This window comes from Mirounga angustirostris, unplaced genomic scaffold (assembly GCF_029215605.1).
Source record: "Mirounga angustirostris isolate CCGP_5_RB_7025 unplaced genomic scaffold, mMirAng1.0.hap1 SCAF_16, whole genome shotgun sequence".
In the NCBI taxonomy this organism is placed as follows: domain Eukaryota; kingdom Metazoa; phylum Chordata; class Mammalia; order Carnivora; family Phocidae; genus Mirounga; species Mirounga angustirostris.
Genome location: NW_026991724.1, coordinates 17,301,902 through 17,317,026, shown reverse-complemented (window position 1 = coordinate 17,317,026; position 15,125 = coordinate 17,301,902). Strand labels below are relative to the sequence as shown.

At 46.2% G+C, this 15,125-nt stretch overlaps 1 protein-coding gene across 2 annotated transcripts in view; it reads left to right on the top strand.

Annotated features, from left to right (window-relative positions):
* Window positions 1–15,125, top strand: part of CDH1 (cadherin 1) — a 76,035-nt gene that overhangs the window by 30,028 nt on the left and 30,882 nt on the right. The gene's annotated exons all lie outside the window — the stretch shown is intronic.

Here is a 15,125-nt window from a genome sequence, read left to right as displayed (position 1 = left end):
GTGAAGGCCTTTGGGGATGGCCAGGTGGCCCTTCCAAGTTTGCCATAGCCAGCGAACCCCATCACCAGCCAAGGTGTTGAGCGAGTCAACTTTATTTACGGCTCTTATTTACTAATTTTTTAAAGATTTTATTTATTTACTTGACAGACAGCGAGAGAGGGAACACAAGCAGGGGGAGTGGGAGAGGGAGAAGCAGGCTTCCCGCCGAGCAGGGAGCCCAATGCGGGGCTCGATCCCAGGACCCTGGGATCATGACCTGAGCCGAAGGCAGATGCTTAACCTACTGAGCCTCCCAGGTGTCCTATTTACAGCTCTTAGAGCCAGTTCCTGTGCTGTTGAGTTTCCCCAAAGATCTTGTCTAAATGGGCTTTGTCAGATGTCAACACGCTGCCTGCCCCATCAGGACTGAGCCTCTCCCCGGAGTGCCAGCTTTAATGAGATGCCCCGGTGGCCTGTCTGGGAAACAAACCACTCCTCTCTGGAACCTGACACGCCCATTTGGTGACCTTGAGCAGGAAGTGAAAAGATAGGACCAGGGAGGAGACACATTGACAGATCAGAAGGGTAGGGCAAAATGGAGGTTTTAAAGGCTTTGGGGTCAGGCTGGCCTCTGTTCAATTCTCATCTTGGCCTGTTTGCTAGCTGTGTGACCGTGGGCAAGTCCCTTCACCTCTGTGAGTCTTGGTTTATGTCTTGGTAAAATGGGACCACAGTACTTACCTCCTAGGGTTGTGATGATTAAGAATCTGTAGGGTGCTTGTGATAGGGTTAATACTGGAACACTTAATTAGTAACCATAGGCGTGAAATCATGATGTTGATATATACTGTCTTAGCCTGCTTGCAAAGACTCCTGAAGTTAAGGTGGGTACTCCTGGCTCATGAGCATCTTTGTCCCCCTTATGCTGGGCTGACCCCAAGTCCCTTAGTCAGTGTCTAAAACTAGGGATTCAAAGCCCTCAAGTACTGTCCACCATGGTCTCTGGAAAGGGTTTACTTGCTGTCGGATTGGCTTTGGGGCCGTCTGGGCTGTACATCTGACCAATGTTTGGGGAAGACAAATGCACCATTTATTCACTCGACAGATGTTTATTGAGTACCTACTAAATGCTTGGCAGTGTTGTACATGCTGTAGAGATTCAGTAATAAACATATTTCAGGGGCAGGCAAAACTCCTGCCATCATGAAGCTTATACTCTACTGGGAGGATAATAGGTAAATAATAAATAAGTAATAGGTCTAGTAAATATGAGGTGGTAAATGCTATAAGGAAAAAATAAAGCAGAGAAGGAGCATAGAGAGGGAATACTAGAGGCAATGGAGTGCTATTTTAACTGGAATGTTCAGGGCCTGCATCAAACCTAATCATCACCTTTAACCTTTGAGTGGAGGAAAGGAGGGAGGGAGCCAGGATGAGCATGGTCATCTGGGCAGCGGAAGAGCAGATCTGATGACTTGGGCAGGAGCATATTCAGCATGTTGTCTGGGAGCAGAATGAGTGAGGTCAGCAGGGTAGTCAGAGAGGTAGCTGGGGCCTGACAATAGGGAGTTGGGCTTTTATGTGGGGGAGAAATGAGGATCCTTGGAGGGCTGTGAGTAGATCACAGGCGGACCATGATCTGACTGGTTTTAACAGGCCATTGTGAGGAGCAGAGGTGCTGGGGACCTGGGCCAGAATTAGGAAGACCATTAGGAGGCTCCTGCACTGGTCTGGGCATGAAGAGATGAATTGGGTCTATGGAGAAATAAGGGTTGGGTGTTTGGCTGGCTCTGTGTTCTTCTCTCACCTCGCATTTTGATCTCCCTGCCCCAACCCTTCACCTGTGCTTTGTTTTTATTCATAGCACTCAAAGCATGCTAGCAGGAGGTGTGGAGTTATTTCTCTGTTGGTGTTGGGAGGGTTGGGGTTGGGGTGGCATTGGAAACAATCATCTTGGCCTTATTTGAGCCCCATCATTCTCTCATCCTCCCTCCCAACACTCATACACCCAGTGTGTCTCTAGGCCACAACTCCGCTTTGGGGATCTTTGACCCCTTGAGGAAATTATAAAAGGCCATGGAGCCTGCTACTGGTGTCCACATCTTTACTGGTAATTCCCGGGGCTCACGCCTTCCCTGACGCCCATTCACAGACCCAGAACCTTGACTCAATTCAGAGGTGGTCTGCTGTGTCCTCAGGATAGGGTCGGGCAAAGGAGAACCGTCATGGGAGACTGCTTTTCATGGGCATGGAGATGTTTCCAGGTGGCCCGAGAAGGGATGGACACTGCTCCCTGTGTTACCTAACTTCCGTCAGAAAAGGCGGGAAAGGATTGATTTCCTCACGTTTAGATCTTGCCCCCAGGCAAGGGGCCACCACACCCAAAAGCAGGGGTGGCAGGTCCCAAGGGGTATGGATGAGTCCAGAAGGAGGCACTGATGGGATTAGAGTTTGCTGGGAGGGCTCCAGAGCCTCCATTGCCTTGGTGGCCCTGCCTCACCTGCAGGGTGGCCTCAGGCAGCCGGATGCCCTTCCAGTTCCCTCGATCTATATACGGCAATAACGCAGCAAAGTTCACAGGGTCAGTTACACAGGAGACTGACTGAGTCCTTGATGATAACTCTTCCCAACAGACTGCATGGTGTGTAGGGACCGTTCTGTCTAAAATCGAGGAAACGGAGACTCGGGGTTAATGTTCCTGAAGTCATGCCGCTAGTTAGAGGCATAGTCGAGATTAGAATCCGGATCTCTCTGGACTCCAGGCTTACACCCTGAAATCCAGTGCTGGGCGGAGGCTGCACCTGCGAAGCCCTTTGTGCTCGGGATAGTTAGGGGCATTTGGGAGGCCGGGAGCCCAGTTCTCTGTGGGGTACTCTTAGCATAAGACATTTCCTTCTCTCAAGTGGTCTCACTATTTCTACTCTCACTGGCCCTATCTTGCCCTCTGGTGCCATAGTTCACAGACACTTCTGGAAGGATGAGCTCTCTACATCTTGAGGACAGTCTGCCTCTTCCCCCAGCCTGTCCCTCACTCTGTAGAGGGCAAGTTGCCATCTTTGCCCCTTTGCCTCTGGACCGGTTCCATGGGTCACTGTCCCTCTTAAAGCATGACTTTTGGAAAGAAAAAAAAAGCATTCATCATTTAGCTCATTAGATTGCAACCCTGACAATGTACTTCTCAAACCACAGATGGAATTGGGCAGAACAGGACCAGCTAGCCTCTCATATCCTGAGTGTCTTGTTTCTGATAATGCAACTGAAGTCTGCATTAGGGGTTTTGGGAAGCCTGGTGAATGCAGGGCTTTCTCGTTGGAAGTTAGTCCACTAAATACCATCCCTCCTTCAGCCTAAGTCTCTCATTAAAGAAAAGAACAATGCCAGTTTATGTGAAGTTAGAAAGCAAACACAAACCAGTTCAAATGGTACAAAAGGATCTAACAGCAAGTCTCCCACCTGCTTTCCCCCCTCAACAGTTTGCCTCCGGAGGCAACCCGAGTTACCAGTCTCTTGTATCTTTCTGAAGATACTCTAAGTGTATTCTCTAGCCCTTTTTGCTTTTTGTTTTTAAAGACAAATTCCTCCCCTGTTGTTACACATAGATTTTACTTGATTCTTTTTTTTTTTTTTTAAGATTTTATTTATTTATTTGACAGAGTGAAAGAGGGAACACAAGCAGGGGGAGTTGGAGAGGGAGAAGCAGGCTTCCCTTGGAGCAGGAAGCCGGATGCGGGGCTCGATCCCAGGATCCTGGGATCACGACCTGAGCGGAAGGCAGACGCTTAAAGACTGAGCCACCCAGGTGCCCCTGCTTGATTTTTCTAAATGACTATCTTGTTCTTTGTCATTTCTGCCCAATTTTCTGTCGAGTGGATGCCTCTTATTATTCATTTAACCGGTCCTCTGTCAGTGCTGTTTCTGTCTCCTGCCACTTTGACCAGGCTTACAGTGACTCTCCTGAAACGTCTGTCCTCGTTCACATGAGTTGAGTCCAGCTGTGGGATGATGTCGTAGCCGCGGGCTTTGCTGGACAAGAGGTAGTAAGAATGAAAAATCTGCAAACATGGTCAGAATGCCTTCCACAAAAGGCGTACTGGTTCTCCTTGCCATGATGTCCAAGAAGAAAGCTTTCGAGCCCGCATCTTTTCTGATCAAGTTCAGACTGTGTGTGTTACTGATGAGAAAACTAATGCAGGGAGAATGAAGGGGACTTGCCTTGAGTGCTCGGCTTCCTGACCACCCCTTCCCCCGACCCAGAGAATCTGGTCACATGACTTGGCATCCAGCATTCTTTTTACTAGACTGGCTGACTAGAGTCCTCCCCTGCAGCACCCCTTCCTTCTCTGGTCATGTGTGAGTCATCCCCTTCTTTTTCCACCACCCATGTGGACCCCTCCCTAGGGTTTCCTGCTGAGATTCTCAGAGGGGTTCTGGTCCCCTGGAGACCGGTCTTCTGAGCACTTGCAAAAATACAAATTCTTCTCCTAGAACAATTTATATACAGTACCTTACAGTTCTTTTTTTTTATGAGTGATTAATATGTTCACATGGCTGAAAAATCAACCAGTATAAAAAGTATATACAATGAGAAGTTGTATTCCTGCCTTGACCTATTTTGGTCCAATAACAGCCTCTCCCCCACCCCTATAATTTCGCTTATGGGTTTTTTCCCAAAGTTTCTATATGCAGACATAAGCAAATATGAATGTATATTCTTTTTTTAAAAGCTTTTATTTATTTATTTGAGAGAGAGAGATAGAGCATGAGCAGAGGGAGAGGGAGAAGCAGGCTTTCCGTGGAGCAGGGAGCCCACTGCGGGGCTCGGTCCCAGGACCCCGGGATCATGACCTGAGCCGAAGGCAGACGCTCAACCAAATGAGCCACCCAGGCACCCCAGGAATATGTCCCTTGCACTGCTTTGCACCTTCACCTAGCAGTATGTCTTAAAGTTCGCTTCATGGTACTGCATAAAGAGCTTTCTCATTTGTTTTATAGCCACAGTAGTAATTCATTTTGGAAACTGAGAAAATTCCATAGTTTATTTAATCCTCTATTGATGGCTGCTTGAGTTGTCTCCCATGATTTGCTGCTACAATGCCTTAGTGAATAACCTTGTACAAAGGTCATTTTGCACGTGTGTAACGTTCCAGTTTTGATCACATCGGAAAATGGGAAGAGGCTGGATAAGTGTTCCATGGCTTCTTGAAAGAGTTGCAACCAGGAAAATGAAAAGTCGGGGAGCTGCTGCTGGGAGAAGTGCCACAGGTCCTTGTGGTGGTGGCAGCCGTGCAGCCACATCTTGTGAGAGGGGCCCATGTGGCCTGTGTAGCCCGTGCCGCGGCTGATGGCAGAGTCCCCATCTGGGGCCCTTGGGCTGCTCTTCATGTCCTTTCCATTTGTTTTATCTGCTTGGAATTCTCGGAGGGAGCACCCCCGTCTGAGATGGGTCTGCCCTTTCCTGGCACGTGGAGGGCAGCAGGATTGGTTGTGGCTTTACTTCTCAGGGGCCTGTGAAAACGCACATGCCGGGGGATGAGCAGTTGCCCTTGAGCCAGGTGAGTAGATTTAGCAAAGGTTCTTGGAAGCAACGGCCTTTCGCATCAATGCTTATTTGTTCTTGATAATGAAAAATGATGCTAGCATCTATTAAGAAAGAGAAAGCCTCCTCTTGTAAGCTTTATTGGACAAGTGAGCACTTGTTTCGGAGTCATCTGCAAACGCATGTGACCGAGAGACTGTGGGAAAATGCCTAACTTCTGCAGCGTTGGCTTCCAGCTGTTCTTTTGAGCCGTTTTAGGAGTTTTGCTGCAAATGTCAGAGGCAGAAGGTCCCATGCTTTCCCAGCACAGCCCACGTTTGGAAAAGGTGCAAGCCTTCTCTGTGTTGTGAAAGAGGTTTCCAGCCCTCGTTCCTGAGTTCACTGAATGATTGCACATTCCGAACCCCACAGCACATTTCCCGTGTTTCCACAGCCGGAGTCAGCACATTTCTGCGTCACTCAGGGCTTGGGAAATGCTGCTCCAGATTGGCACGTGTTTCTTTCTGGGTTGTGGCCTTTACAGGGAATAAGTCTGGTTTTAGCGTTCTCCCTATGTGCCCAGCATGGATCTGCATCCGGCTCACGTTGCTCTTCTACCCCTGGAGCTTCTCTCCTTCCTCAAGGCAGAGCAGATTTAGCCTAGTGGCTAAGCCAGTGGTGGCTGGTCCTGGGTGTGACTTCTGCTTCAGAGACTGACCAGCTCTGTGACCTTGAGCAAATGACTTAAGCTTTTCTGGGCCTCTGGCTCATCAGCACCAAGGGATTAAAGAACCATACCTGCTTTATAGCAGCTTAGGAGTCAAGGTTTGTCAAGTGCTCAGCACAATGCCTCCACATAATGACTGTCGTTATGTTGGGTATTTACTCTTCTAATTATTATTAAGAATTATTTATGGCTTCTCTTTTCCCTCCCCACTTTTTCATACCTCTGACCTGGGCATTTTGGGTGCATGGATTGCATCTTTTTTGAACCATGGGTCTTTGACTCAAAGGAGACCCAAGTAACTTATTTTTGTTACAGGTTCATCCAGATGTAATTTACATACCACACAGTTTACCCACTGCAAGTGTACAGGGAGATAATTGTTATAAATGTACCCAGCTGTGTGGCATCACCACAATCCACTTTTAGAATGCTTTCATCACAAGTTCCCTCCTGCCTGTTGGCAGTCAAACCCCATGCCCACCCCCAGCTCCAGACAGCCACTGATCAACTTTCTGTCTCTTGTTTTCTAGAATTTTCATATAATAAGAAGGTACTCTTCAGTGAACTTTAAAAAAAATACCCAGGCCTGGGCCATGCTTCAAACTAACTGAGGCCAGATCTCCATGGCTGGCAATCTTTCACAGAGTGTAATGCTTTTTTTTTGTTTGTTTAAGATTTTTACTTATTTATTTGACAGAGAGAGAGATAGTGAGAGCAGGAATACAAGCAAGGGGAGTGGGAGAGGGAGAAGTAGGCTTCCTGTTGAGCAGGGAGCCCGACGTGGGACTCGATCCCAGGACTCTGGGATCATGACCTAAGCTGAAGGCAGACGCTTAACGACTGAGCCACTCAGGCGCCCTCGCGGAGTGTAATGCTTTTAAGGTTCGTTAATGCTATTGCCCTCAGCGGTGTGTCGTTCCCTTTTGTTGCAGAGTAGTGATACCATGCATAGGTTAATTTCTTTTGTTTTTTATGGGTAAATGGAGAGAAAGAAGAAAAGAAAGAAGGTTCTTAAAAATACAGTAGTGTCCACACCCTAATTTATTTTTTAAGGTTTTATTTATTTAAGTAATCTCTACTACACGCAATGTGGGACTCGAACTCGTGATCCCAAGATCAGGAGTCGCATGCTCTTCCGACGCAGCCAGGCACTCCCGTACCCTAATTTTATTTATTTATTTTTATTTTATTTTTTTAAAGATTTTATTTATTTGACAGAGACACAGCGAGAGAAGGAACACAAGCAAGGGGAATGAGAGAGGGAGAAGCAGGCTTCCCACTGAGCAGGGAGTCCGATTCGGGGCTCTGATCCCAGGACCCTGGGATCATGACCTGAGCTGAAGGCAGACGCTTAACAACTGAGCCACCCAGGCACCCCCTCCCGTACCCTAATTTTAGAAAAACAGTCTATCAAGGGATTGCAGGACAGGGGACATAAGTGAAAGGTTATAGACCAGAATCTGAGAGACATATTACAAGCATAGACAGTGTCTTCTGTGTATGGATGGGACCATGAGGGCTTTGTGCTTTTGGCTTGTCCTTTTTTTTTTTTTTTAAATTAAAAGCTTTTATTGAGATACACTTCTCAGATCATATATTACACTCATTTAAAGTGTAGGATTAAAAAAATAAAAGTGTAGGATTCAGTGGCTTTTCAATATATTCAAAGTTGTGCAAACACATATAACTTCAAAATTATTTTCATCATCCCAAAAAGAAATCCCTCACCGCATGGCTGTCACCCCTCACCTCTCCTCACCCCCACACCCCCAGTCTTAGGCAGTCACTAATTGATTTTTGGTCTATAGCTTTATGGACTCTGTACATTTCATATAAATTGAACCATATAAAGACATAGTCTTTTATGACTGGCTTCTCTCCCTTAGTGAGTTATTTTCAAGGTTCACCCACGGTGTAGCATGTATCCGTAATTCCTTTCTTTTTATTGCTGAACGATACTCTCTTACATGGATAGACTACATTTGATTCATTCATCACTTGAGGTTTTTTCCGCTTTTGGCTATTTGGGTTGTTTTGCTTTTTGGCTATTATGAATAATGCTGTGATGTCATCTGTGCTTTGTTACTTTCTTCCTCTGATGGATACAAGGTGCTACTTTTGAAAATAAAAAACTAAGATTTGGGGAGGGGATAGATGTGGGTAACAAAGCACCGTGATAGAATGTGACTGAGGAGGGGCGCCTGGGTGGCTCAGTTGGTTAAGCATCCAACTCTTGATTTCGGCTCAGGTCTGATCTCAGGGTTGCGGGATCGAGCTCTGCATTGCGCTCTGTGCTCAGCATGGAGTCTGCTTTTCCCCCCTCCTCTGCACTTACCCCTGCTCATGCTCTCTCTCTCTCTCTCTCTCAAATAAGTAAATGAATAAAATGTTTAAAAAGGAAAACCAAAAAAACTCCGCAAAGAAGTAATTGAGGAAATGTGAGGTGTGTGTGTTTTCCCATCATGTTAGCATCTGGTGGTCCAGAGTAAATGGAAGGGAAATGACTATGTATACTCATGTCCTGCTGTCAGACAGCGGTGGAGAAAAGAGGAGGTCCCAAAACAGATTAGTCTGTGGAGAAAAGAGACTATGCAAAGGTTAAGAGTGTGGTCCTGGGGTTCAACTAGACTTGTATTTGCTGTGTGACCTTGGGAGAGTCACTTAACGTCTCTGAGCCTTTACTGATGACATTGGAAGTGATCCTTCCCTAATTGGTTGTAGTGATAATGAAAAATGTTTATTCTTCCTCTTTCCTTGCACAAAGGGAGCCCCTGCTGGGTGCTCTAAGACCTGGGGAAGATTTAAAATATGCCCAGACCTGGGTATTTTTAAAAACATCCCCGAGAATCTCTGTGTAGGGCATGTTGGACCCTGGTTGGAGATGATGTTAGAGATATTTTGGTCAAGGTGTTTTATTGTACAAGTGGGCAACCAAGACGAAGGGAGCCCTTCCCACTGCATTAGGACCTAGGATCTGGTCCCCTACCCTGAAATGCCTTTTCTTAAATTGTCCCCTCCACCCTGGCTCTGCATAAAGCCTTAGAACTCCCTTACCTGCTTATTTTTCTGTATTAGCACTTTTCATTCATGGTACTTAGTAACTTGTTAATTTTTCTTTTCCTCCCTGGAATGTAAGCCCTATGAGGGCAGGGACCTTACTTTGTCTACTGCTGTACTTCCCAGGCCTTAGAATCATGCCTGGCAAAGAGTCACGGCTCAGTAAATACTTGCTGAACAAAGAATCCTTGAAGCAATCCCTCAAAGGAGATGAGGACGTCTGCATTTCCAGAATGGGGAAACGGATGCTCAAGGAAGATCAGAGTAACTTGCTTACCATGGCACGAATGACACAAAGCTGGGATTTGAACCCGACTTGGTTTGACCCCCTTCACACAAATGTGCAGCCATAAAAGTATTTGCACTAGCTTTTTGCCAACTCCAGAAGTGCCATTTATGACATTTTTTACTGTGCTGATCAACATCCATGGTGTGTGCTCTCTGAGAAATAACACAACATTAGCCCAAGCAGAAACATGACTGGGAAGCAAAATGCTACTGCCAGAGTGACCCGGACGGCATGACTAACCTTAAAACAAAGCAGGAGAAATCAAGGGTGATGGGTCACCCCTTTCTTCTGCTAATTTTTCCTTCATCTGTAACCTCACTTTTCTGTCTGCACTGGTGCCCCTGCTCCCCACCTGAGTCTGTTGTGTTTTTGTTTTTAAGATTTTATTTATTTGAGAGAGAGAATGAGAGAGAGAGAGAAGGAGAGAGAGAGAGAAGGAGAGCATGAGAGGGGGAAGGGTCAGAGGGAGAAGCAGACTCCCTGATGAGCAGGAACCCCGATGCGGGACTCAGTCCCAGGACTCCAGGATCATGACCTGAGCCGAAGGCAGTTGCTTAACCAACTGAGCCACCCAGGCGCCCCAAGATTTTATTTTATTATTTTATTATTTTTAAGATATTATTTATTTGACAGAGAGAGACACAGCGAGAGAGGGAACACAAGCAGGGGGAGTGGGAGAGGGAGAAGCAGGCTTCCCGCCGAACAGGGAGCCTGATGTGGGACTCGATCCCAGGACCCTGGGATCGTGACCTGAGCCGAAGGCAGACGCTTAATGACTGAGCCACCCAGGCGCCCCACTTATTATTTTTAATAATAAGTTTATTTTGTTTATTTTGTTTCAAGTTTTTATTGAAATTGTAGTTAGTTAACATAGTGTAATACTGGTTTCAGGAGTTGAATTTAGTGAGTCATCTCTTACATACAACACCCAGTGCTCATCACCAGTGCCCTCCGTGGTACCCATCGCCCATTTGGCTCCTCCCCCGCCTCCCCTGCAGCAGCTGTTCTCTATAGTTAATAGTCTCTTATGGTTTGCCTCTTTCTCTTTTCTCCCCTCTTCCCCTATGTTCATCTGTTTCGTTTCTTAAATTCCACAGGTGAGTGAAATCATAATGGTATTTGTCTTTCTGTGACTTATTTCGCTTAGCATCATACACTCTTGTTCCACCAATGTCATTGCAAGTGACATTGTGTCCTCTGTCTGTGTGCGTACACCACATCTGAGACCACTTATAATTTGTTCTGGGCAAGGACATACTGGGAGGATGGGAGACAAAATGTGGTAGACTTCATGAGAGTAAACTTCCCATCCCTGAGATCCCATGGGAGCTGCCTGTCAACATGGGAGGCTGGGCAGGGCGCGGGCACCCCAGCCGACAGCACTCCGGGAGCACAACCCCCAGATTTTGTGGACTCCAGCTGCAAGTCCTGCTGGTCTACCAGGAATACAAGCTGCTTATTTTCCCCCAGAAAAATGTCTGAGGTTTAAGCTGACCCATGAGAGGAACTTTGGCTTATTTTAGCTTCTGTAATGTGGTGATCGACAGCGGAACATTCTTGGATCTGAAATTTAAAGCTTCCTCTTTCGCTTGGCTCTCTGACTGTCCCTGTGTTTTTCTGTGGCCCCGGGACTGGAGCAGCGTCCCTTCAGGGAGAGAGGGAGTGTGTGTGTGTGTGTATGTGTGTGTGTAAGAAGGAGACAAGGGACACTTTGTTATTATTATTATCATAGATACTCCACCTGTCCTGTTCTCTTGTGAGAACTAACTTTTCCGGTATCCGTTCAGCTAGGAAGTAGTTGACAGATGGCTTATTGATACTAAGGGGGTTAAACTCCTGACAGTGGCCTCATGCCACAGGCTCTTCACTCCATGGCTGTGTGGCTTAGCCAGGTCTCTCTCCACTGAGACTTAGGAGCCTCAGTTTCCTCATTTATTACCAGTTTCCTCATTTATTAACCAGGGCTGCTAAATTCCTACCACCCAGGGCCCGCGTATCTAGTACAGCTATTAGGCTGTGATATTAGGCTGCTAGTTGGTAGCAAATGGACACACATAGGTACTTATCGGCGCTAAAAAGATAGTCTTCCTGGTCTAACTTGAATCGCAACTATGAACAACCTGGAGGCCTGCTCATCCTTTCCTTCCCATTTTTTTTTAATAAAGATTTTATTTATTTATTTGAGAAAGAGAGTGAGGGAGAACGCACGAGAGGTGGGGAGTGGCAGAGGGAGAGGGAGAAGCAGACTCCCTGCTGGGGCTCGATTCCAGGACCCTGGGATCAGGATCTGAGCTGAAGGCAGACGCTTAACTGAACGAGCCACCCAGGCGCCCCCTCTCTTTTTTTTAAACCTTTTTTTTTTTTTTCCTGAGCATGGGTGCTCAGTAAACCTATAATGTTGAGTAATTTCATGGACACCCATCAAAGGAAGATGTTCCAGAATCACCCAGTGCCATCAAAGAAAAGGGAACCTAGAAAGAAATTTTATAGGCGGTGGTATCCGAGGAGAAGTAGGGCTTTGTGGTTAGAGTTAGAAACACCACACCTACCAAACAAAAAGAAACTCCTGCCTAGCTAAGTGATAATATGTCTGTCTCTCCAGGATTCCTTTCATCCATCAAGTTAAAACTTTTTGTCTTTTATCTTCAGTATTTAAGTTAGAAACCAAAGTTAGATTTAAGTTAGAATTTAAGTTAGAAACCCCTTGGTTTGGGGTATGCAGTGGCGACATGACCCTCAGGAGCCTCAGAAGGCTCTCTGATCTTATTGTTGTGTGTGACTTTCTCTTCTTAAGGCTGAGTGCTCAAGTTCAAATGGTCCTTGGAATAAATCTAAATGCAGGGTTCTGTGGTGTTGACTGTGGGAAATGTGTTCTAAGGAAAGAGAAACAATTCATAATGTGTGCCTTTGTGTGTAGTATGGGGAAAACACTGCTTTCAAGTAGTTGCTGCTAAGAGACTGGGTTATCCGACTAGTTACCAAATAACTCAACTGTGGTTAGCTGGCTTTGATTGTCGGTCCCTATTCTTAAATCTCAACATCTCGCAGAAATATATGAAGGCTTTTGAGACTGTCTGGTTTCTACCCACTCACATTCCAGTTCTGGGGCATGGCGGGGGTGGAAGAAGAAACGAATCCTTAAAGCAGGACTGTTTGAGCCACAATGGCCATTCCAAGCAAAGGATGTCGCTCAGCGCTCAAAGCCCTGCCCCGGGACCAAAAGCTTTTCATGAACTTGGGTTTAATTTTTATTTTGAACTTAAAGTCATTTCTGCCAAGTGAGTTAGAAAATAGGGCACTTATAGGATGAATAACACACAAGAATCACAGTGGGTTAAATATACTTTCAGGGGCGCCTGGGTGGCTCAGTCAGCTAAGCGTCTGACTTTGGCTCAGGTCATGATCTCAGGGTCCTGGGATGGAGACCGGCAGCAGTGGGCTCCCAGGGAGTCTGCTTCTCCCTCTCCCTCTGCCCCTTGTGTTCTCTCTCTCAAATAAATAAATAAAATCTTTACAAAATACATACTTTTAAAAAGTCATTCTTACTTTTGTCATTTAAAAAGGAATTTGCCGTAATTGTAATGCACAATATAATATGTACAAAGATAAAGGAAAATATGTTGAAAAAAAATCAAAACTGCCTCATGCCCCTATTCCAACAACATACTTTGAATCCTCCCCGCCCCCCTCAACCTCCACCCTAATTACCATTGACGTCTTGGTGGGTAGAATTCCTACTGTTCTGGGATGTTTTTAAAAAGTTTTTTTTCCTTAATAAATGTTCCTTTTTATTATTGCTGGGAAGCATATCCCCATCTTGCCAATGGGAACCAGTGGTGAAGAGCACTCACCTTGGAGCCAGACAGTCTAGCCCCTCCACTCACAAGCATATCCGTTAGGAGAAAGAAAGTGGAGGTGGCTGGAGGAGTTAAATCAGAACGTTGGACATAAAGAGCTCAGTGCAAGGGTCTGGCTTGTAGAGAGTGGCGGTGGGGCACAGTGTTGAGGAGCGAGAACTCAGACTGCCTGGGTTCTGGTCCCAGCTCTATGTTAGGAGCTGCCTCAGTTTCCCCACATGTAAAAAGGGGACACTGGTAGTACCCACTTCAAAGAGTTCTGGGGCGGAGTGAGTTAATGGTAAAGTGCTTAGAATGGAGTCTGGCACGTAGTGTTCTACAAATGTTTATATTTAAGGGAACAGGAGGTCAAAAGTAGTTGAAGCTCTTAGTTGAGGCTGTGGTTTTTCATGGTGTGACGGTGATATTATTATTTTTAAGATTTTATTTATTTTTTAACAGAGAGACAGCGAGAGAGGGAACACAAGCAGGTGGAGGGAGAGGGAGAAGCAGGCTTCCCACGGAGCGGGGAGCCCAGTGCGGCGCTTGATCCCAGGACCCTGGGATCATGATCTGAGCTGAAGGAAGATGCTTAATGACTGAGCCTCCTGGGCATCCCGGTGATGTTATTATTGTAGACAAAAGATTTTGGGGGCTCCTGGGTGGCTCAGTTGGTTAAGCATCTGCCTTCAGCTCAGGTCATGATCTCAGGGGGTCCTGGGATCGAGCCCCACATTGCATCCGGGCTCCCTGCTTAGCAGGGAGTCCGCTTCTCCCTCTCCCTCCACCCTTCCCCCAGCTCGTGCTCTCTCTTGCTGTCTCTCTCAAATAAATGAGCAAAATCTTTAATAAATAAAAAAGAAAGAAAAGATTTTCACACCTAGCGACGGCCACGTGGATTCTTGGCTCTTGTCACTGGGATTTGGTTTCTAGACCTAGTGACCAAATGACAGGTTTTAGGAAAGGAGGTCATCCTGACTTAAAGAATACTAATCCCTTGCTGATTTTATTTTTGTTTAATTTTTTATTGTGAAACGTTCAAATGTACCCGGTCCCCATGTACCAATCCATTCCAGTACTTTGCTGTTCTTGTTCGACTCCCCAGGCAGTGGTAGTGGTCACTGTGTCTCTGAGACACTGTCCGGCCTTTGTCAGGGGTGAAGCAAGTTTCCCAGAGCCTTCCTGGAGCTGGAGTCTCCCTCATCTTTCCTGTAATTTCTGGTTTATCAGCCCAGAGGATCGGGTTGCACAGAAAGATAATGGGCCTTAATGAGCACCTGGAAATTCAGGTTGGGGCTCCACACACTTCTTTGTCACTTCTCAAAGGGTGGGACTTAGCCACCATTAAGACAAGATGCCCCCAGACAGGTTAAGCGCCTTGCATCAAAGTTATTTGCAAAACCATTTTCAATTTTTCAGGCTGCCACCCTTGGCAAGTCTAGTCCTGCTTGTCCCAACTTTCATTGCCCAGATTGGGGCCAGCTGGGGGGAAGGAATTAATTTGGTGTGACAAATAAAGGTATTTCTTGCTCCCTGTTTATGTGACAATCCCTCAAATACCGGCAAGTCACCCCATTACTTCTGCTGGGATGGGTTTGGGGGAGGGTTATTTGAAAAACATCTTGTTTTGCTAGTTTGAGATGGAATTCCTATGTTAGACATAAAAGGCAGTATGTGCCCATCCTTCAAGGACTTTGCATTTCTTCTTCTCTTGTCATTTTT